Genomic DNA, 25,534 nt, shown 5'->3' with positions numbered 1-25,534 from the left:
CGCTGAGCCTTCGCGTCATGACAGACGAGAGCGGCAAGTCCAAGGGCTTTGGCTTTGTGAGCTTCGAGAGGCAAGAGGATGCCAAAAGGGCTGTGGATGAGATGAACGGGAAGAAGTTGAATGGGAAGCAGCTGTATGTGGCTCGTGCCCAGAAGAAAGGCGAGAGGCAGACAGAGCTCAAACGCAAGTTTGAGCAGATGAAGCAGGACGGCACGACTCGCTACCAGGGAGTGAACCTGTACGTTAAAAACCTAGACGACAGTCTGGACGACGAGCGTCTGCGTAAAGAGTTCTCTCTATTCGGGACAATCACGAGTGCCAAGGTGATGACGGAGGGCGGCCGCTCCAAAGGGTTCGGCTTTGTGTGTTTCTCCTCGCCGGAGGAGGCCACCGAGGCAATGAAGGAGATGAACGGGTGCATCGTAGGCACCAAGCCGCTGTACGTGGCCCTGGCGCAGCGCAAGGAGGAGCGGCAGGCCCACCTCACCCACCAGTACATGCAGCGCATGGCCAGCGTGAGTGCCGTGCGCAACCCAGTGCTCAACCCCTACCAGCCCGCCCCGCCCTCCGGCTACTTCATGATGGCCATTCCACAGTCTCAGAACTGGGCTACCTGCTACCCGAGCAGGCAACTGGCACAGCTCCACCCCAGCACCCGCTGGGCTACGCACAGCATTCAGCCACAGCATTTCCAATACATGCCGAGTACCATCAGGCCCGCTGCAGACCAATCTCTGGGCCAGGAACCTCTCACTGCCTCCGTGCTGGATCTGGAACCTCCGCAGGAGCAGAAGCAGATGTTGGGTGATCTATGGTCTGTTTCCCGTGATCCAGAACATGCACCCCAACCTTGCAGGGACGGGTTTGCTCCTGGAGATCGACAACTTGGAGCTTCCGCTTATGCTGGCTGAAAAAATAAAAACGCATTAAATATTGAAATATTTTTGCCTGGTCCATAGACTCCAGTTTCAGGCCTTGATTACAGTAAACTAAAACAACATGTAAAAAGGCTAAATGATTGACACGTGTACAGTCGGTGACTCCTTTCTTTTTGTTCCTCTTACTGTTCGAATGCTCAGAATGTCAGTTTTTCCAGTTGACAGCTGAGCATTAGGCATGTGTATTGGATTGTATTAATAATACAATTGAGGATTCATTGCTGTTCAGGGACCCAGCAGTGGTAACTTGGCAGTGGTAGGGCTTGAACTAGCAACATTCTGATTACTAGTCAAGTAACCTCTGAATAGTATTATTATGATTAATATTATTAATATATCTTACACTGAGGTCTGCTGAAGCTTACCCAGGATCCTTTGCAGCAGCCTGCCATATGCACAAATCATTACGAAAGGACACAGAATCTCTAAACTCCCTTGTTTTATGTTATTAGTTTGTCTAATTCAATGTTAAAGCACTTTCCCCTGTAAACACTCTTTTTATGACCTCATTTCACCGTTTCATGACTTTATGCCACGAACCAACCAACTATTCTTTTATACAACTCTTTTCAAACACTTCAACCATTGTGGGTAACTACACTATTATACACCTGTAATTCTTGTTATGCTATTTATTTTATTGGTACTGTCGATACATCGATGTTAGGAGAAATACCTCATGAATACTTTAAATGAATCCTTAAAATGACACCTATTCCATTTACTAATGCTAAGCTTGCTACAGTCTGAACTTCTAGCAAGTCAAGAGAAGTCTCATGCAGTTTCTGTATTTTCTATAATTGCTTAATATATGGATGGTTTTAAACTCAATAACATACGCACTTGCAAAATATGTGAATATAAAGGAACAAAAATAAATTAACATAACCACATACCTAAACATCATCTGGTACCATCACCCCATCACCCCTCAATGCAGTATGAGGATGGTCAGATTGTTGTATTTACTAATAGTTACCACTAGTATTAAAATAACAGTAAGCCCAAACTGTTCGACTATGTCCTCTTAAACAAACCTGTGATTTTTTAAATATTTGGACCACATCCTCCTGCAGAATAAAACAATCAGGAAATACAGTTGAGTTGGCCCATACCGCCCTCACATCAGTGTGATTTCCATCAATGACGTGTTATGGCTCTGGGTAAGGAACAATGTTATATTGTTCAATAAACTTTTCACAGGATGCATATTTTTCATTGTTTTAGCAAAGTTTTCGCTACCTCTATACAGCAAACACCAGAATCGACAAGGTTTACATTAATTATAGTCAGTAGAATTAAAGGGAAGAGGTCATATAAAAGGCTGGGATCTACGTTTAGCAGACTCGGCACTGTGTTACTAGATATTGCCCACATTCCAGTAATTTTATTAAGTCCTCTTTAAACAGAAAATAAAGATGCAGAATTAATTGAAGAGAGTAGTAGGTCCATTATTTATTTTGAGCTCAGCGTTACATACAAACGAGGCATAGTCCAGAATATGTCTAATAATCACACAAGGAACACACATTTTTATCCAGTTTTCACAACTGATTATGTGATTGCCACATCTTCTCTACATACTGGTGTTTGAAATCTCAACCACTGTGTTCAACCATACATTATTCAATATATGCAAATTGAGATCTATCATTGTACAAATTGAAGCTTGACCCCAGTATATCCTATTGGAAGATTTTCCTGGGTTTTTTTTTTTTTGTTGTTGTTGTTTTTGTTTTTAACAAAGATAATCTCAACTCATACCATCAAACACCTGCAAGATGATGTTGCAGGTCAGTATCACCCTGCTCTTAGGGTAAGATAATGAACCTTGCTTAGCCACAGAACTCTCGAAGAGGCTTTCACGTCTTTTAAAAGCCGGGATCTTTCCCAATACTTAGGAAGCTATTTCTCACGGGAACAGTCCAGAGTCATCTGCCGTAGACTTCCACAGAGGCCTTGAAACCACCTGCATCAGAGCCTCTGCTCTGCACTTACAGACCCACAAAGGCCTTAAGATACCCCAGAAACATTATTCCTCTTTATGCTTTCAAACACAGTCTTGCACCACTCTGCACCTGTTGCAGAGAGCTTCAAAGCCTATTATAATTAGATCACAGATCGCCTCATGAAAATACCTTTACCCCAAAACATTTTATTACCTCAGGTGGAACAGTGTGTATAGGCCTAGACCTCTTTAGATGTAACTTAGAACCGCCGGTGACCGCTGTATGCGTTTCTTTGGTTGTACAAGCTCCACTGAAGGACTCCATGAATAGTTGATGATGGAAGAGGGGTATATCAGATTCACCCCTTCTGCCTCCATGTGACAAATTAACACACTGCATAAACTTTTAGAAATAAATCAGTCTTTTAACAAATGGTAAACATTCTCTAGAAAAGATTATCTTGTAACAATTCATTGAGTATATGAACTGTTTTTGTGTCCTTATATCTATAAATGAAAAGTAATAAAACATTATAGATGATAAATAAATTACATAAAATGTATAAAAGTTCACAAATAAGAAAGTACCTGAGTCTGCACTTTTCTCCACAGATTCAAGAAACTCGTGAAAGTTGGAAGCTATAGAAACACATAGTACAGAATTATAGACTGACTGAGGTGTGAGCAGAAAGATCGCCATGATGTCCTTATATCTAAAGCACTCAAAGCATTGATGTTATGTAAATAAACTGTGATCCGATTGGTTCAATCTAAGTAAATAGATTCACCTACTTTGAAGTTAAAGTTTTTCTCAAAAGGTTAGAACTGGTTGACTATACTTTGCCGTGTTCTGTAATAGAAAATGTAAACATTTATATCTAAAATATTGCACGACAGAAATCAATTCAAGACTAACCTCTAATGACCGCTAGATGGGGGAAGATATCAAGTAATAAATGAGTCCAGATCCTCCTGCCCGACAATACGGTGAGACTCTGTTTTTACGTGTGATGGAAAATGATACGAAACTATGTATTATGTGATTCATATAAAATCACACTGATCCTTTTGTTCTTAAATTAATAATGCCGTTTGCACATTTATATCCGCCTGTTGCTGATTAAGTTGAACATGTATCAGGAACTGTTAACATCAAGGTCAACTTGACACACAACCCACACTGTTTGGAGTCAGTTTGGGTTGGTTTGTGGAAAAAACCAAGCTGAGAGCTGATTGGCTTATAGCCACAGCAACAAAGGAAAGAAGAGCTGCTTAAGAAAAGATGATTGGTTAAAGACAGCACAGGAGTAGTATAACTAGCCACGGTTTTGTATACTCGGGGCTCCCTACCTGAGGAGAGCCAAACATTTATTTTATTCTTTTTCTTATTAAATTACTCTCTTAATCACGTCTGACTTGCTGTTTGTTCAAAATTCCACAACATATGTCATTACTACGCCGCACAAAAAAGACCGCCATATTTGTAGTTCCACAATGTGAAAAGGCGTCATTTTCTATGCAAACGAATGAATAAACACCATGCCATGCCTTGCTGTATCCCCTCTTTGCACCGCTGGACAGACACACTCATGACACTGTACTCATCAAAAGCAGCACCAGAGACGCACTGAGTCATATCCCGCTACACACCTCTCAGGCCAGCTTGTTTGCACGTTTTGTCATAAAACTTAAAATGTCATTTGTTGCCATTATATATAAAATTACCTATTTAAAAAAACAAATAAATCAAAAAGTACTTGTGACTAGAGAAACACGTGGCTAATCACCTACAAGAAATAATGTCAGTGATGTTTGGGGCAGGTGTTTCAAACGTGCCCAGACTCTTGAGAAGCACCTAAACGCACACACAAGGGTGTCCGCTTCCCATAGTGCTGCAAATACTGCAGGAAGGGCTTTGGTGAAACAGGCCACATGGAGGAGCAGAAGACAATCCACACAACTGAAGAAGCCCGTAGCTGCCCAGTATGTCAGAATCCACATGGGAGAAGAACCCTGTAGCTGCCCAGTATGTCAGAAGCAAATTGTGCAGGTGGGTAATGAACCATATTTGTACCCATTCGTATGTTGGGAGCAAATCAGTTGAAGACTTGAACAGTATGTTAACAATCAGTTAAAATTACTGTTGATGACAAGAAAACAATGGCTAATATGTTCCTTCACAGCTATGTCATTGGTTGATCTATTTTTGTCAGATTTAGTGCTTGTTTGGGCAAGTGTGTTAAAGTCTTCCTTTGTTTTTGGTTTTGTTCCTTTTCATATAGTTGTTTATTCCTTTTTGTCTAGTGATGTCCATTATCCATTTAAAATCTGTCAAATTAAACAAATGTGAAACGAATTCCATAGTATTCAGATTTGATTGCAAAAGAGACCAACCACTCCCCGTATTTTGAATTTTGCATATACAGTATATGTGCAGTTCCAGCCTAGTCCACTGATCCAAAATCTGGCCCAGATGTATCTGTTGACTGCAAATTTGAATGATTTCTGTGCTCCGCAGCAAAGGAGCGTTTGGTTACTATCTGATGGATTAAAATAGGCTTGTTGGTAGCAAAGACATCACTAAAGTGTACAGAGCAAAGGTACTCCAGGACCAGGATGGGTAAGTAGCAGCTTGATCAGTGGAATCTTCTGTGAGACGTAACAGGACGTCGGTCTTAAATGTAATGTTAGATCAAATGAAAAACTTTAGTGGATTGAAATACAGATAAATAAATCCACTAAAAGTGCATCTGCATCATTGGTTAAAAAGTTGTTCTGCTAGTTGTCTGATTTTGTTCCAGTAATCTAATGTTTCCTGGCACTAGGTGGTTCAAGATTATATTGGTGTTTGCTTTATTTCTGTGATTTTTTTAACCATAGTCTGCTTGTTTATACTGTCTACCAAATGCAATACTGAGTAGTGAAACACTGACACAATCCCTTTTGGCGTCAGACATTTGTAATAATTTCAATAATCTACAGTTGTAAGTCAAGAGGGCAGCACCATTTTAAAGTCTAGTTTCCTTTCTCTGTCTCACTTTCTGGAATTTTTCCGTCTGTGTTTTTATTAAAGTTAAAAATAGATAGGGTATTAAAACTCCCTTTCACTGACGTCTCTTCCACTGAACTTGTAGAGAAAGTGATGATATGAAGATGATTATGTTTATCACATTCACTCAGAGATCATTGTCTGAGGGTCATGTTGTACAGTTCACGATGCCCCGGGTTGCAATCAGGAGGTTTAACAGTGATGTGCCAAACAGTTGTCTGTGGTGTTCTATATGATCTAAAAGTCAGACTTACCATTTATCAGTCAAATCAATTAAAGAACATTCATGATCAACAATTTGTGGGTGGCCATGATACTAACAGCGTGGTGGAAATTCCACAAGATATCAAACTCCACACTAACATAAACATAACACTGCTTTCATGTCACTTCCACAAGTAGCCCAAACATAAGATATAGAAAGCAGGTAAGAGCGGAGCAGTCAATGTGCCTAATATGACTGCAAAAGCCTGGCAGGACAGGAGGTATTCCTGCTTCTGCTAATCAGCAAAAGGAAGCTCCTGGCAAAGTGACGTGGACTGCAAAAAAATCACCAGGAAGGTCAAGCTACAAATGCCAGAGAGGAGCAGGGAGCACCAAAAGTTCCATAGCATCCTGCGGAAAGAGTGCCACATAAGCATGGAAACAGTACAGCAACCCATGGTATGAGCATGGACAGATGAGGAAGAGCTGCTAGAACAGTACGTCCCCAATAAGCAGGCAGGATGTGGATCCGTCTCACTATTTCATCGGCAGAAATGCAGGAGCAGGTGATAATACTCCTGGGCCCAGCACTCTTCAACCTGGGTACTTTAAGGAGAACACGGCAGCCTCCCAAAAGTGATACAAAGTCCCAAAATGGCTATTACCTGTGCTGAATAACAGTATGAAGGACAAATCTACCCCTGTCCAAAGTTTAATTGATTTAACTGAATGCCAACTATACTACCACCATCAATCTGTGTAAGGTGTACTTGCAAGTGCCTTTAGCACCAAAAGCAAAAGAACTCAGTGTTTTCAACACATTTCATCCAAGCATCATCATGTGAAATGTTGTTCTTTTCGGAAATTCTTCATCTAAATATGGTTGTGTTGCTAATGAGATCATATTATTTGTTACTCTTTAAACCTTATTATTCCTTTAAGATTCAAAGTCTACTGTGTTAGGAAACCTATGTGAGAATATAAAATCAGCAGTTTCTGCATGCTTGTGTGATGAATACAGAAAGTGATCTCTTATACCTGCGGAATTAAGGCTTCAAATGTCTTGGTGTTCAGACGATATGGAGAGGCTCTGGGAATCTGGAAGGATAAACGTTTGTTTCATTTTCAGGGACTGTTGATCATTTATTTGTCCATTCATTTATTACACTATTAAGGGATTATTAATGTGCACTGGGAGAACAGTATAAAGTTATCAGTCTTCTTTATCAGTCTTCTAACTAAACAGCCTGGTCTTGTAAGGTAACCACATGCACACCTTTCCCTCAGTGATGGCAAGGAGTGGTTTAAACTCACCATGTCATCTGTGATTCTGAGTGTGAGTGCTCCTGCATTTTTCTACACAAAGCCTGCTGAGTTGGCAGTGAAGGCAGAGATGCCCATATACAGCATGTTGCTTTCATCAGGTGGCAGTGAAAATGGTGTCGGGGCAAAAGCGGGTTTCTTGTGCACTCCAATGTTGTAAAACTCCCCCTATATAGAGAGCAATGCAGAGATTAACTTATTCTTTTACAGCTCCTGGGTCTTGATTCTTCGTTCAGATTAAACTGTTTTATCAGTGTAACCTTTGTGTAACCTTTTTTTCCTACAAAAGCCCAACAGTGCTTTCTGGATACACTTAGGCACAGTTTTGCAAGTGCTCCTGTTATTCCCTGTTAATTCAGATCTTTGGCTCAGAAAGGCTTTCTTATGATCATTATGGTCATTATTCTTATGCTTTGACAACTTGTGCCTTTTTTAACTTGTGCCTGAAAACCCCTTTACCTATGCCAATGATAAAACACTGATGAACTCCTGCAAACAAGTTGTAGTTTATTAATTAGTGCATTAATCTTAGTTTGGGATCTTTAATGACCATCTTAATCTGTGTATATTATTTGATTGTTGGTTCTTTCCTAGCTGAATGTAACTTCCTCTCACAGTAGTGTACAACTTCCAAGCTTATCAAAGGATAGTGTTGTAGTCAGGACCATTAAAAAATCATTCAAGCAAAGACCAAGATTTTGTAGTGTTTGAATCTGAGACAAGAATGAGACTTATTTAACAATGATTTTACTTTAATTATACCACTCACTGATAATGTATTGTAAATTGTCATTGTCATAAATTGTCATAAATAATTGTGATTATAAAGGCAGCTGAATATAAACAAATATAAAGCAAAAAGGTTCATATGGTCATTTTTATTATTAAATTAAAACATAGTAATACTTAAATAATTGCTATCTGCCCTTGGGTCAATCATGGAAAGGATTAACTAGATGTGTTCTGTAATGTGTTAAATCCTCCTGATAAATGCATAGCTTTAGCTATATCGTAAAACATATGATGAGTCCTTTTCTCATTATTACTTGTGTACAACAAAAGCTTGTGTGACAAACAGCAACATGTATATTTACCAATTTATGAAAACGGGAGTATGCGCAGTGGGAGAGTAAATATCTTTTAAAATGACTCTCAATTAATGGCAATGCATTTACAATAAGTCTCTTGCCACAATAACAACACTGTCTGGATTTGCCATCAGCTGGTTGATTGCAGCATCGTGCAGCCTGCAGCCTAGCATTTGTTTGCAGGGGAACATACCCTCCATAATTATTACCATAATGAATTTTTTAAGGAGAAAGAATAGTCTGTACATTAATGTTAAAAATTCCAGATCCAGATAGCAGTGTTTATGTATGTCAGTGGCTGTGCACCAGTACTTGTGAATGTACACACACAAACCTCACCCTTTGGGTCTTCCCCAAGTCCCCTGTCCTGTTCGCACTACTAGTTAAGAGCAACCAGCTAACTTGATAGCAGTGTGACTCAATAATAATAAAAATAATAATAATAGTAATAATAATAATAATAATAATAATAATAGTAATAACAATAATAGTAATAATAATAATAGTAATAATAATAATATGGCGCTTCCATGCACATCAGCAAGCAAATAGGAACACTAGCACTTGCATGAAATTAAGCATATTAGCATTTCAGAAGGCAGATTATTTAGCCTGCTAAAATAGCAGGTGTAGCAGCAAATGTCTGTTCAAAACACTATGTCACAGGTATGAGTATCATGTATTTGCTATAGTATGATTGTTCATGTTTGTAAATTTAAAGCTTACAAATGCTGTATTTACAGTGTATTGCAGGTTATTAAAATGTGGCAGCAATTATTAGGATATAGAGCATTATGTCAGAAGTATGTTTAGGGGAGAATACACCCTGACCCACCCAGAGTTAACACACACTTACCTTACATTATTGATCATAAACTTGAATAGCTACAATACTGTCTGCTAATCATGCAGTTTGAAGTTTGCAAAGTGTGTACCCAGACAAAATCTGTGTTAAAACTTTCCTTTAACACAGAGTCATACATGAGTCAGACATGATTCTGAATAAATTAATGAATGAAAAAATGAAAAGCCTTATTTCATTTCAAACTGCACTTCAGGAACACTGAGCTCAAGTTCTGAGGAAACTTCCCTGCATATTTTCAGGGGTTTTCTGCCTCACCATGCCTGAATCACCTCATAAGGAGCTTGATAATGAGGAGACAGGGTGACTGAGGCAGTGAACACTCCTCACTGAGCATACTGGCTTCCAAGAGCTGGAGCTGGGAAGACCTATAGGTCTGTGACACACACTCCCACCCAGTCCTGATACTAAGAAGGTGGAACCTACAGGCTAATATGCAGCTGCCTGTGCATCAATAGGCGTCTGGGGTGTCCATCACTCAGGGAGGCGTGGCTGAAGGCGTGGCCTTGCAGACTCTGAGAGCTGGCTGAGGTAATCTCTAAAGGAGAGAGTAGTCACCAATAATCATGGAAATGTAGCCATAACTGTACAGTATATTTCACAGCCATGTATATTACATATCACAGACCAGGCTTACCAGAATAAATATTCCACACATACAGCTCATATATATCTGTGTGTGTGTGTGTGTGTGTGTGTGTGTGTGTGTGTGTGTGTGTGTGTGTGTGTGTGTGTGTGTGTGTGTGTGTGTGTGTAAAAACATGCTCCTGTTTTAGTCTCAACACAGACAGATATACATGTAGGAGTAGCAAACTGAAGTAAGAGCTCACCTTCACCAGTACATAGTCTCCAGCTTTAACAGTGACAGGTACGAATTGATGTGCGTAGACAACTACACAGGGTGGCCGGAAGCGTGGCCAACAAAACGGGAAGACAGTGCTTCAGTGGTAAAGTTCCTGGTGAACCAGTACATTCCTCACCATGGGTTTCAGAGAAAGGTGAGATCAGATAATGGCACTCATTTTACAGCGCGCAATTTGCAGGAGTTAGAGAAAATGCTGGGTCTGAAACATTCATTTGGGGCAGTGTATCATCCTCAGTCTCAAGGTAAGGTGGAAAGGATGAATCTAAATGTGAAAAACAAAGTGGCCAAAATCTGTGCACAGACAAAATTAAATTGGGTTGATGCCTTACCTTTGGCATTAATGCAAATTAGATGTTCAGTAAATGCAACAACTGGTTTTACCCCTTTTGAATTGCAGACAGGTTGAGGATTTCCAGGACCCCAGGGACCCTTAACAATAAATGAGAAAAGAAAAACATCTCACACACACATCATACTTTAATGAATTGCAAAGTATCGTTTCAGCTTTCTCCACGCAGGAGGGGGACCGGACGGGGAGCAGACAAACCCAGACGATACCCGTTACGGACTGGGGGCTGCTGAGAGTCATCAAGAGAAAATGGAGTGAGCCGTGGTGGACAGGTCCATTCCAGGTGACAGAAAGAACCAACCACGCCGTACGCCTGAAGGGTAAAGGGGAAACGTGGTTTCATCTGAGCCAGTGCGCCGCCGCAGAGTCACCGCAGAGGAGTCTGCAAGAGACAGCGAGGGACCTTGCTGAAACATCACCTAACTCACCTGACCCGGAAGGGGCAGAATAATCCCCGGGAGCAAAAGGGTCAAGGTAGTCCACCCTTAGACCCCGAAGTAAGAAGAACAGAACACCAGTGATGACTTCTGGACAATTGTGTTGTTTGATTATTTGTTGGTGTATTGTGTTGTATGTTTCCATTTACAGTTTGGTCACGCTTGGGTTAAATAATAGCATGGCAGTAGGAAAGGATTAAAACATTAACAACAAGACGGTGAAGAAGAATGGGGGTAGAGATTGGTGGATGTGTAGCATGTGCAGCCGCAAGACCCAGACCTATAACCACCCCGGCACCCCTATTCCCACAAAAAGACCCCAAGGGTTATGCGTGCATGATTGGCCTGACTAAGGAAAGAAACCCTAAGAATTGTGACACTTTGAGCGTTATTTTCCCCCCCATCAGTAACAGAACCAGGATAGGACTATTTTCACCCGAAAAGGGGGAGGGGAACTACACGTGCTTCGTTAGAAGTTCAAGCACACCTCAAGTACGCTTGGGGCACATCCCGGCGGAATGGTGTAACCGCACGGTCACTGGGAACGAGTCTGTGGGTTCATGGGCACGAGCAGGATTGTATGATTATTGTGGAAGGATGACTTTGGTTGTTAACATGCCAGAGAACTCGGAGGGGACATGCGCCATGGTCAGGTTAGCAGCTCCTTTATTACTGATAGGCAAAAAACTACACAGGGACCCGGTAACTGATGCAGCAAGACAGTAGCGAGAGGCATACCATTTTGATTTAACAAGGAATACCCCCACATACATAGATGCAATAGGAATACCTCGCGGAGTTCCGGACAGATATAAGTTAGCAGACCAGATAGCAGGGGGATTTGAGAATATTCCGATACTTTCTGCATTATTCCCCATTACTCCAAATAAAAATGTGGATCGGATTAACTATGTACATTATAATGTCCTCAGGCTAGCCAACCTGACTAGGGATGCAGTGGAAGGACTTAGAGATCAGCTGGGACCAACCTCACTGATGGCGGTGCAAAATCGTATGGCATTAGACATGTTGTTGGCGGAAAAGGGGGGTGTCTGCGCTATGCTTGAGGATGTGTGTTGTACATTCATTGCTAATAATACCGCTCCGGATGGGTCAGTTAGTAGAGCATTGGATGGTTTGAAGACCCTATCAGAGGAAATGCATGAGAATTCAGGCATAAACAACCAGTTGGAATCCTGGATGGTGAGCCGGTTCGGTCAGTGGAAAGACTTAATTGTGTCATTGATGGTTTCATTAGCCACATTCACGGGAATTGCTGTGACATGCGGGTGCTGCTGTATTCCATGTATTAGGGCGTTAATGGTTAGACTAATCTCAGCTATGATAGAAAGGAAAGATGTGCATGAGGGTACCACGATGATGCTACTGATACAGGGGGAAAGGGATGTAGAGACAGGAGATGCCAGAATAAAGGAGTGTGATTGGTGATCTCTTTGTAGAGATCAAAAGGGGGAATTGTGGAGTTTCAGAAATTAAATGAATGCTAAGCTTACACTAGTAGAGAATAATGTGCAGAATGGAATAGGACTAATGCTTGAATAAATAAAATAATTACTGTATGTCCAGACATAACAGGAAATGCCCTAGACGTGCATATGTGTGATTATGCAACAAGACATGTGTACGAGACGGTCAAACAGAGGTGACGGCTGAGATGGAAAAACACAAAAGCAGAAGTGGCACAAGGCGAGAGAAATATGTCTGTCTGTTGCAAAATTATGCTTTAGATCTCACTCGCACTGTGTTGTGAAGTGACATCTCAAGAGCTCTGCATTAATAAAAGGCCACAGGGTAACGCACTGTTTCCTGTCTCTTCTTTCCTGCATCAACGGACACGACACTAACTAATGATATAACAGAATCTGGCCCTTAGCTATTTTATTAGCTTTTTATCAGGGCACGCTTAGTAAAACGTCACATCTCTACATCAACTTTTTAAAAAAATTAACAGGCAATCAAATTATTTTGGCTATACTAAAACCTGTCCTGGAGCAATGCCTAGCTAGCTGGATAGCTAACACTAACATGCAAGACTGGGTTTGTTTTGCAGAAGTAGCAGACGCTAAATAGCTGCCTTGTAAAAGAGGTTTGCATTGGGGACTGTTTGTATTTGATGTATGCACTTTAGGTATTATTGCATAACGCTATTTGTGATGTATTTTTGTTTTTCAATCAGTCACATTCCGAGCCAAACTTCTCTTAGGTATCTTGTATCAGTGGAGAACTACTTTTGAAGGCATTGTTACTAGCTAACTGTTAGCTAGCAAGGTAACAAGGTAACTCTTTTTAAACAACAAAAAGAAAAAACACTTTACTGTGATTAACAACTATGAATTTACTAAGTTGTGATTGTTTCATAGAAGGTCTGATTAGCTAGCCTAGCTAAAGCTATGTTTGATACGTTTTGATACGTCTAACGACACTGGCATTTTTGGACAAGAGTAGCTTTATAGTTGCTTAGCTAATGTCACAGAATTAAAAGTAGAATCAGAGGGAAATGTTGAATATTGTGTCATTGCACCAGCCATGAGGCATTAAAGTGTCTGGACAAGAACATAGCTAGCTAGCTAACTGGCTTAGATCACTACTGCAGCTCTCACACCTCGGTTTATTACATCATAATAGGTAATGTGGAATCTTTAAGGACCATTGTTGCGTCTGATAACCCGTTCAGAAAAGGTGTTCTTCAGCTGAATGAACAGATACTGAAACGAACACTAAAGAGATCATCCAACATTCAAGATATTTCAGTAGACACACTAGTGGAAGAGCTGCTGAGGTTCCTGAGCCATGAATGTCCGGCCTCCAGCATCTACTCTGGACAGGTATGTCACCGCCTTGCACCAGGACGCAGAGATCCATGAGCATGACTGAGATGTAATTATAACTATATACACCTCATTAGTCTGATGCTAATGAGCACACATGCACACCTGCCGTCCAGTTCTTTAACATCCATATCCATCACCTTGATTTATCTTAGTAAGTTGCTGCTGAAGCTCTGTCTCTCTTTCTCTCTTTCCCCATGCCTCCTTCCCTTCCTGTAGGAGTGTGGATACACCACTGGCGTTGTTGCCTGATGCACCTCCTTTGGAAGAGGACACGGTCCACTGTCAGAACTGGCAGGAGACAGTGGAGCCGCACACACTCGCCTCTCTCGGCTCCCGGGAGATCGAACGGCAGGCTGTCATATATGGTAAAACAGCAAATGTGGTGCACAGCAACTGACTATAAAAGACAACTCCCAGTACACAGTTAACATGTAAAATGAAAAAAAAATTATTTACTGATCTAACTTAAACTAAATAGCTACTAAATCTTTTGAACATACAGTATTATATTTATTATGCACATATGATAATTCTATCCTGACTCATGAAAATGTGGAATTCTGAATTGTGTAACGTTTGTAAGAAATTGTAGTGACTTTGCTATATCCTCTTCCTCAGAGCTGTTCACAACGGAAGCATCTCACTTGCGGACTCTCAGGGTTCTCGATCAGGTGTTCTTCCAGAAGATGAGGAATCTTTTGACCGTCGAAGAACTTTCCTGTATCTTCCCCAACCTGCCCCAGGTCTACAATCTTCATGGTCAGTCTCTCTGTGTGCGAGCGTGTGTGTGTGTGTGCAAATCCGCTCCATTTGTCTTAGTGTGTTTTCAAACCTAAATTTCTGAAGCCTACTTGGTGTCTAAATCATAATCAAGATTAAAGAAGTGTAAAACCCACCCAAACTGAGAATTTAATGACAGAACAATATCAGCTATCGGCACCATGCCATTACTGTGAGCAGGTATGGACTGGAGGCTGTACATGTTGTTTCTGCGGTGGCCTTCATGACACAAGTAGAGTTCTGTTGCCCACTGACACAACTTTCTAACAAACCACATATACACTGGCTCGCTTAAACAGATTCTGTTTTGTGGTGTTGCATTTGTGTTTCAGCGAATCTGTGTGAGTCCATGAAGAGGCTGAGGGACTCTTCTATAGTTCAAGGCATCGGAGACATCATGGTGTCTAGAGTGAGAGCTGGCTAGTGTTACTCCCTTTCTAGTTCACATCATCTTTTGGTGCTGTCTAAAATGAAGGGGTTGTTCTGTGTAGTGTGGGATATACTTGTTGCTTTACTTGATATGTCAGTAGCTCATGTGTTTGTGTGTGTGCGTGATAGTTTGAAGACGCTGCAGGAGAGGAGTTCCAGGAGCAGGTGTCTCACCTGTGCAGTCACCAGAGTCAGGCACTGGAGCTCATTAAAAATAAATGCAAAGACCCGCGTTTCGCGCACCTTATACAGGTAACACTTTTTAGAGGTATAAAGCCTTTGGACAAACCTACAAACACTAGAGCTTCTGCCATATTTGTTAGTGGGCTGGGTTGTGAATTGGTTGACCCATACTTTGAATTGGAGACTATCCAGTCTTTTATATTTGACTTTTATTGCAGCACATAACTTCTAGTGATGCTGTTTTAGGTATAAATTGGTGTTGCAGTCAACAGAATCCACATTTGGACTTAGATGTCCTTGGCTCATTCGTGTGTGTGTGTGTGTGTGTGTGTTAGGAATGTGAAGCCAGCCCTCACTGCCGCCGACTACAATTAAAGGACCTTCTAGTGTCTGAGATGCAGAGACTCACCAAATACCCCTTGCTGCTGGATAACATCATCAGACACACAGAAGGCATGTATAGAAACACTCACACAAAATGTATTGAACCATGAAAACACTTCAGTATACACACACATACCAGTTTACCAAGGAGGCAAGCACACACACCCTTTCTCCTGCATTAACACAAGTATGTGCCCCCACAACAGCTGGTTCTCCAGACCTGCAGACATTGGTGAGGGCACAGGCGTGCTGCCGTGGGATACTACGAGCTGTCAATGAGGTCGTCAGGGAGACGGAGCACCGGCGACTGCTCAGCCGTTATCAGCGCAGGCTAGACTTGTCCCCTCTGGAGAGGCAGGCCAGTCCTGTCGCTGCTCAGTTCAAGGTACGGCCTTACTATGTATCCACAATCTGCCTTCCAAACAGCTTCTCTGGTCTTGGAGCACCTGATCCAGAGTATGAATTATTAACTATATTCTTTTTCTATGTAGAATCTGGACCTGACCACTAAGAAAATGATCCACGAAGGACCGTTGACTTGGAAAGTTAGTAAAGATAAAGCTATAGGTAAGAGATCATCACAGCTGAACAAATCACATTTTTGTTTTTCCTCTTGCAAATGATTACTTGACAGGTCCATTCTCACTCTGTGTGTGTGTGTGTGTGTGTGTGTGTGTGTGTGTGTGTGTGTGTGTGTGTGTTTCAGACATTCATGCTCTGCTTCTCTCAGACCTGTTGGTGCTACTCCAAAGGGGTTCAGGTGACCGTTTGATCTTGCGATGTCCTGCGCGCTCACTGGGTGGGGTTTGGGGTAGGAACACGGACCTCAAAACCCCCTTTTGCCCCGTTGTTCGCTTGGATTCATCTCTTGTCAGATCTGTGGCTACAGGTATATTTGTAGTTATTCTTACAGCTGTGAATAGCCAGAATAGATGAATGGGTCTGGAATAACTATGTCTTTATTTTATTTTTAAAAAATTAAGAAGCCAGTTACAAATTGCATTTGGGTTAGTTTGAATACATTGTTTGACAGCCTGCTCTTCTCTATCAGATAACAAGGCCTTGTATGTGATCAGTACATCAGAGAGACAGATATACGAGCTGGTGGCTGGGACTTCCTCTGAGAAAAACACGTGAGTTTGTTTTTTTGTCTCTCTCTGACCCACCATCTTCTCATCAAGGTCAACCAGTCAGCACTGCTGTGTCTGTTTTGTGATAACATTTATGGTGTCAGGCCATTTATGTTCAGATGATTTTAACAACATTGTGCTGTTGTAGAAATTGGGACCTGATGGCTTTAGCGATGTTTCCACAGATGGAAGAACCTGTTAGAAAAGACCATCTCCTCGGCCTCTGGAGGCATTGAAGCCACCGAGCAAGGATCAACAGCTCCGTAAGTACTCAGGATTTTTGAAAGTTTTCTAATGCTGCTGTAATGCTGTTAAGAGAAGGCAGAATTTCAAAGATGCACTTACAATGATTGGACTCCTGACATCTCCTCTAGGTCTGCGCCAGTTCTACGGTTGCATGGTAATCAAGTCGGTCGTCTAGGTAAGCCCATGTTTGTTTTTGTTTGTATACAATGTCATAGGATTTGCTCTCTGTGGTACTTATGGCTGATGCCTTTGGTCCCTAGATGGCTCCCTATCAGAAGAGTCTGGTTCGATAGAGAGAGATTCACAGAGTGATGATGAAAATGTTCTCACACCTACTATCCAATCAGACTACTATCCAACTGACCAATCAGAAGCCTACATGCATACTGGTGGGCAGGGTTATGTGGGAGGACAAGCTAAAGTGGCTGATGCTGCTCTTCAAGATGGTAAGAATTTGTTACACTCCGTTACACAGTCATTGTTGCACTATGATAGTTAAACAGTATATTTCTGGTGGTGGTGGTGGTGTTTTTATAAATAGAATTTTAGCAGGCTCAGATATTTACCAACTTATTTGCACCCTTTGTGTTCTGCCAGTCAGGACACTAAGACTGTTGATCCTTGGATCCTTGGATCCTTTAGAGGCTGCCAGTCAGAAGCAGAAAGTGACATCATTGTCCTCACAGCAAGAAGGGCAGGAGATACCTTGCCAGTCACCAAAAGGCCATTCACACCTGGAGATGCTGAGGCATGAAACGAGGCCCTGCCAATCACGAGCAAGCATACGGCAGCGCATGATAAAAAATGTGGATGGAATCTTTCAAAGAATGGAGGGACTGATGAAAAACCTGCATCAGCTTAGGGTAAAGTGGATATATTACTCACTCTCTCTCAAACACACACACACACACACACACACACACACACACTATCATTGCAGCTAGCTAGCACTTTCATGTTATGTTTTAAAAGAATGGCTTTGTGCACTTGTGAGATCCTGGTTAACTCCTTGTTTTCATTTTCATAGGAGATTGAAGCACTGTAGACTGCTTACAATGGTGAGAAAAAAGTTACCTGTCAGTCAGTTCAGATGACACCATCCATGGGTCTTCCTCCATTATCAGGACACCATCTATTTATCTTGGGTCGAGCGATGGTAAGTGTGTCAAAGAAGCAATTTATAAATACTGGGGCTAAATCTGTTTAATGCTGTACCACAATTCTTTTTGATTGTACCAAAAAAAAAGATCTAGTCTGGAATCACTGGGATAATTTGGGTTGAGTTTAAATGGAGCCCACTGTTATCACTCATAATCCGGTTTCAGTTGTGAACTGTCTTTTGTGATGTTTCTTTAACCCAGTCCCCCACTGCGAGTAAGCCTGAAAGGCTGGGCCAGGCCAGCACTGAAAGCATGCCTAGACTGCTCATGCAGTCCTCCACCAACGAGCTGCTCACATGCCTGGGTGTGTTCTTGTGCCGGCGTTGCTGCCTGCTGAAGGATCTGACTGCTGACGAGCCTGTGCAGTGGCTGCGCATTGTGGACTGCTACGTGACACTGACAGAATGGCAGGAGCAAAGCTTCCTCATTCCAAGCACCATGGTCTTTCTCTACATGCTGTGCCGTGACATCATTTCAGTTGAGGTGGCCACCAAGGAGGAGTTGCAGGCCGTGCTGCTCACATGCTTGTATGTGTCTTGCTCCTACATGTGTGAGGAGATCAGCTACCCAGCCAAAGCTTTCCTGGTGGAGGAAAACAAAGGGGCCTTCTGGGCCCGATCCCTGGACATTGCTAACCGCATGAGTGGCAAGATGCTGCAGATTAACAATGACCCGCAGTATTTTTGGCAGGTCTTCACTGACCTGAAGAACAAGATGGTTCATTAAAGGATTAAACAATAAAATATTTTATTAATTAAACATTTTGTTAAAAAGTTCAAGTTCAAGAGGTTTTATTGTCATTTCAGCTATATACAAGTACACAAAAAAAAACAAGACAATGTTCCTCCAGGACCATGGTGCAACATAAAAACAACAGTGCAACAGACAACATGCTACACAAGTGCAAACAGTTCAATAAACTGCAAAATGTCATTAAATAAACATTAAATAAACAATAATAAATACAGGACAGGCCAAATACAAAATACAAAATGAGTAGACAGTGCAATTTAGTACAGTACACAGTACTGGGCATATGTAAAGCGAGTTGTGCATAGCAATCAGTGATATGCTACCCTGAACATAGCAGTCACCGGTAGCAGCCAGAACAGTTCAGAGTACAGTGCTGGTTTAGTACAGCACTAGTCCAATGTAAAACAATGTGTGAGTGTGTGTATAGATATGTATGTACGTATGTATGTGTGTGTGTGTGTGTGTGTGTGTGTGTGTGTGTGTGTGTGTGTGTGTGTGTGTGTGTGTGTGTGTGTGTGTGTGTGTGTGTGTGTGTGACTGTCTATAAGCATGTATAAAAGTGCCCATTTTGGAATCTGAATTGGAATTGGAGTTAGCCAGAGTTCAGGAGTCTAATGGCTTTAGGAACGACACTAGCGTTGATTTTGATTCTAGCCACAGTTCTAGTAATAAGCAGAGTTACAACTCTGCATGCAAAGTCACTGAACGTTTGACTGTTAATTCTGTAGCAAGCATAATTGAAAAAATTACATGTCCTAAATGCATGTGTGGTAAATACATTGACATTAGTATTTTTAATTAATTTCTAACATTCGGAGACATTCAGAGGTGTTTCTATTAGGCCCAGAGTCTGCTAGGTCCCCACTGTCTAATTACTCAATGAACCTCAATGGTCTCCCAATCACATCTTATCTAACGGTTAAAGATCTTGGAGTTATGGATCCCACTCTCTCGTTCAAAGCTCATGTAAATAAATAATGTTTCTAGGACCGCCTTTCTCCATTTTTAAATTGACTTTATTAAGAAAATTCAATTCAATTCAATACAAACACTCCATCACAAAAACCTCACAAACAATATCTACCAGAGGACACAGAGTACCTTCACTCTATACATTAATAATTAACAATACAATTTACATCTGTAAATTAGGTATACATCCATTTATATGTCCAAAAGAGTCCAGGGAATTTTTCCTCTCATATCAAATGTCTTCAACCTTTTTAACTCACACACAATCTGTTTAAAAACTTTTTCTGCAGGTATTATACATTGCTCAATAATCATCTTACATCGTGTTTTCCAAATCTTCGAATTTGGCACACAAATCATCCAACAAAGGTCCTTCACATTCTCAGTCAAATTCTCATTAAACACTCCATACATAATACTTTTCCTGTTACGATCCCATTTAAACCCAATACCTTTCATTTTCTCCCAAATTTCAATAGTCCTTGTGCACTGCAGTAATATATGTTCTATCATTTCATCGGCTATGCAATTTTACATCGTACAGGCAATCTTCCAACAGATATAAGCCATGCAGTATCTCGAACATTTTCCGAGATACTTTTAGACTGTACATTTTTAACACAGGTTTCACATTCTGTCACTGTCAGACCCTTATAATTGACATTCCCCCAAAATCACAGTCTTGTATTGTTTTATCTATCATTTTATTTGGGGACTTATTCCAATCAATATTAAGCTGCCTATATTTAAACAAAAAATCTCCATATAGTAATTTAAAATAAGGAGCATGTTTCCTTGACTTACCTCTTTTCTTTCCACTGATTTACATCTCCTACCCAAATTGCTTTCCAAAATATAGCTTTCGTTACATTTTTGCAAAAGGCATTTTCTAATTTCTGAGCTAACTCAACTCCCCCTAATCCGCCTTTATCTTTTGACTTGTACATAATTTCCCTTTTTGTCACTTCTGTTATTTCCCCAAATAAAACGAACACACATTTTATTCAGCCTCTTAATACATTTCTCATCCGGAGGGAAAACCATAGCCAAAAACAACAATTTCGAAAAAATAAAGGTCTTAACCTCCTGTATTCTAGTCTTATAGTTTGACACCCTCCATTTTCCCAATTCTAGTTTAATTTCACACTCCTTTTTCTCCCAATTCCGTTCGCTACATCTACCATTTACTACCATCAAACCTAATATTTTAATTTCAGTTTTTATTTCTACATCTATTGGTACAGGTTGCCCATCTCCTATCCATACCCCTTCACTTTTACTTTCATTTAATTTTGCTCCAGCCACAACTTCATACATTTCAAAGTGCCTCTTAACTATATGAAACTCATTTTGATTCTTGACATAAGGCGTCACATCATCTGCGTACGCAGATATTTTCCATCTTTCCATACCTAACATGTGAACACCTTGAAATTGCTGATCATTTTTAATTTTATATAATAGTGGGCTAATAGCGATGACATATAATGCAGCACTCAATGGGCATCCTTGTTTACAAATTTTTATGCTCCAGCCACAACTTCATACTTTTCAAAGTGTCTCTTAACCCCTCTATGTATTTCAAAATCTTCAGTTAACACACCATTAACATTAATTTGTACTTTTGATTTACTATACAATAATTTAATCATATTTACAAACCTCTCTGGAAAACCATAATGTTCCAATGTACACCATAAGTAGTCTCTAGAAATATAATCAAAGGCCTTTTTCTGATCCTTTACTATTATATAAAAATCCCTCTCAGACCCTTCAGTAACCAAACTCCTTATTACTCCTAAACTATCCCACATGTATCTTACTCTTATCACACATATCTGTTCCAACTCTATGATATCATTCAATATTTCTGACATCCTATTAACAATTATTTTTGCACAAATTTTGTACTCCAAGTTTAATAGGCTGACCTGTCTCCAATTATCCAACTTACAAGGATCTCCTTTTTTTATATATTAATGATATCACACTATGATAAAATGAATCATGCAATTGCCCCCCATCTAATGCTTCATTAAAAACATCAGCTAGAAGATCAGCAATTTCACTAACGCACACCTTATGAAATTCAGCAGGTAAACCATCGGCTCTAGGATTCTTGCGTGGGTTTCATTCCTCTATTGCTCTGATAACTTCTTTTTTCCTAATTAATTCTTCCAACTCCTGCAGCTCCTCCCCTTGAATTCTAAAATAATCACCTGGAATGTAAACTTAGCCGAGGTCCACAACGAGGTGCAATTTGTAAAAGGACTTTTTTTTTTTCTCTCAGAGATAGAAATCTGGAGAAATAAATATATTAATTTATTACCCCCCATCAGAGGACCTTTAGAGCTTTATTATTTAAAAAAGACAGACAGATGAACAGACAAACGCAAAATGTATATATAATATTTTTTAAGTATTCGCCATCTGCATCATTACAGGAATGATGTGTGTGTGTGTGTGTGTGTGTGTGTGTGTGTGTATGTATGTATGTATGTATGTATGTATATATATATATATATATATATATATATATATATATATATATATATATATATATATATATGTGGTTATGTGCGAGTACAAGTATGTTGGATTGTATATGTACACGTATTAGAGTGTGATATTTAGCGTTTATTGATTCGCTCTGTATGGATTTTATCAAAGGTGTCCAGTCTAGATTATTGGTTCTGTTATTGATTAATTCTGAGAATTATTCTATTGATACATAGTCTATCAATAGATTTTTCTAATGGGTGACACTAATATTATTTTTTGTTTTCCAGTTCATGAGTATGTTTTTTTTGTTTGTTGTTTTTTTGCAATAATATTTTTATTATATCAATATAATAATGTTATACATAGTATCCTGTCATATTGGTTGATGATATGTCTCCTAGGAGACATAAAGATGGTGTTGGATGGATATGGTTATTTAAAGCATGGGATATGTTGGTGATGACGACTTGCCAAAATTGCTTGATAGGTGTGCTCTGCCAAGTGGTGTGAATGTAATCGTCAGCTCTGTTTTGAGTAAAGTATGTACAGATTGCTGAGCTTGTGAAACCAATTTTAAACATCCAATGTGTAGTATAATGTACTCTGTATTATTTTGTACTGAATGCATTGTAGGTTAGTGTTGCTGTCATGTGGTAATGATTATTACACATTTTAATCCAAACTGCGGCGTCGAAGGCTGGTAATAAATCTTCTTCCCATTGTCTCGATGGGAGGGTAATTGTGAGATTTGATTTCACTATTATTTTGTATATCTTAGATAATAGGTTTTTTGTATTAAGAATGTTTGTTTATAAATTCTGATATGGATGTAGGTATCGGAATTGATTTTTGAACACATAGGTGATCTTAGCTGATGGTATTGTAGGAACTGGGGGCTTTCTATACCATATTTTGGGGCTAGTTGTGGGCGTGACATGAAAGAAGTCTTATGATAAATATGTTTAAGGTTTGTAATGCCTTTTTCTATCCAAGATGTAAAGTTTAATATTTTTGTTCATGGTAAAGCCTGGATTGTTCCAAATGGGAGAATGAATAGTTCGTGTGAATGTGGAGTTTGATATCTTGTGGAATTTCCACCAGACTGTTAGTGTCATGGCCACCTTCAAACTGTTGAAACATGGATATTTTTGAATATGAGTCTGGGCACATTTGAAACACCTGCCGCAAACATTACTGACATTATATCTTGTTTATGTGATTGACTGTGTTCGTCTAGCCACAAGTACTTTTTGATTTATTTATTTTTTAATTTGGTAATTTTATATATAACAGCAACAACTGACATCTTAAGTTTTATGACAAAATATGCAAACAAGCTGACCTGAGAGGTGTGTAGTGGGATATGACTCAGTGCATCTCTGGTGCTGCTTTTGATGAGTACAGTGTCATAAGTGTGTCTGTCCAGCAGCGCAAAGAGGGGATACAGCTTCTTCTCCCGGAGGTTTCCGATAAATATGTAGATATGTTAGTATGTAATAGAAAGACAGCTGCCCAGCCTCATAGTCTAGGTACATGCCCACATTCCTGGGCAGTTGTGTCAGGGGCAGAGGGGTCTCAGGCATGGTGCAGGTGTACAACTTCTGGGTGTTCCTCCAGAGCACCCAGAAACCCTCACAGTGGCTTTCTCAACTTGCTCAGACTCAAATCTGAATATCGGCATCCGAAAGGTCTTAGAGAAGAACAAAAACACAACACATTTGATTAAATTGTTCCAGTATAAATATGGTTATCAAACATGCTTTTAAAAATATACTTCCATGGAGATGGTGCCCTACAGGGTAGTGTTGGAACAGTGTGTACAGGCTTAGTGTCATGTTGTGGCCCCGCCCCCTCCTCAAACATCTTGGTGTGTGTGTGTTCGTCTGTGTTGCCACACCCTCTCGTGTCGTTCACCTGTTCTCTGTTATGTGTAATCGGCTTGGGTGTATATATGTCTCGTGTGTCATAGTACGTGTGTTGGTGTTTGAGATGTGCATAGTGTTTGAGCTTTGTTGTATGTTTTGCATGTTTGCAAAAATAAAAGTGCGTTTCATCGTGCCTCGTCCTCGCATCCTGCTTATCCTCGCAACGTCACAACTAGACCACTTTAGATGTAATTTAGAACCTCCAGTGACCTCTGTATGTGTTTCTTTAGTTGTATGAGCTCCACTGGAGGACTCTGAATAGTTGACAATGGAAGAGGGGTATATCAGATTCACCCCTTCTGCCTCGGTGTGACAGATTAACACACTGCATTAACGTTTAGAAATAAAAACATATGATAAACACAGTCTAGAAAATATTACCTTGTAACAATTCATTCAGTATAAGAACTGTTTTCTGTGTCCTTATGTCTATAAATTAAAAGTAATAAAAAATGTGAATGATAAATAAATTACAATAAATGTATAAATGTTCACAAATAAGAAACTACATTGGTCTGCACTTTTCTCCACAGATTCAAGGAACTCCTGAAAGTTGGAAGCTATAGAAACACATAATACAGAATTATAGACTGACTGATGTGTGAGCAGAAAGATCACTGTGATGTTCTCATATCTAAAGCACTCAAAGCATTGATGTTATGTAAATGAACTGTGATCTGATTGGTTTAAGGAAATAGATTCACCTACTTTGAAGTTCAAGTTTTTATCAAAAGGTTAGAACTGGTTGACTATACTTTGTCTGTTCTGCAACAGGAATTTTAAACATTTATATCCAAAGTATTACGCGATAGAAATCAATTCAAGACTACCCGTTATTGACCGCTAGATGGCGGAAGATACGAAGAAATAAATGAGTCCAGATCCTCCTGCCCGACATTACGGTGAGACTCTGCTTTTACGTCATTCAAACGCTAAAGAAAAAAGGCCGCCATATTTGTAGTTCCACAACGTGAAAAGCCGTCATTTTGTATGCCAAAGAACGAATAAACACCATGCTATGCCTTGAAGATGACGAAATTGCAATCTATTTAGCTAGCCATAAGAATAAGAATAGCTGTATGATTTAAATAATCACAAATATATTGCATGTACATACATCTACATTTCAGTCGATCAAAATGTTTCACGTACTTA

This window comes from Electrophorus electricus, unplaced genomic scaffold, assembly GCF_041902795.1.
Source record: "Electrophorus electricus isolate QZ-2024a unplaced genomic scaffold, ASM4190279v1 Scaffold31, whole genome shotgun sequence".
Classification (NCBI taxonomy): Eukaryota; Metazoa; Chordata; class Actinopteri; order Gymnotiformes; family Gymnotidae; genus Electrophorus; species Electrophorus electricus.
Note: the sequence above shows the minus strand (reverse complement) of the source record.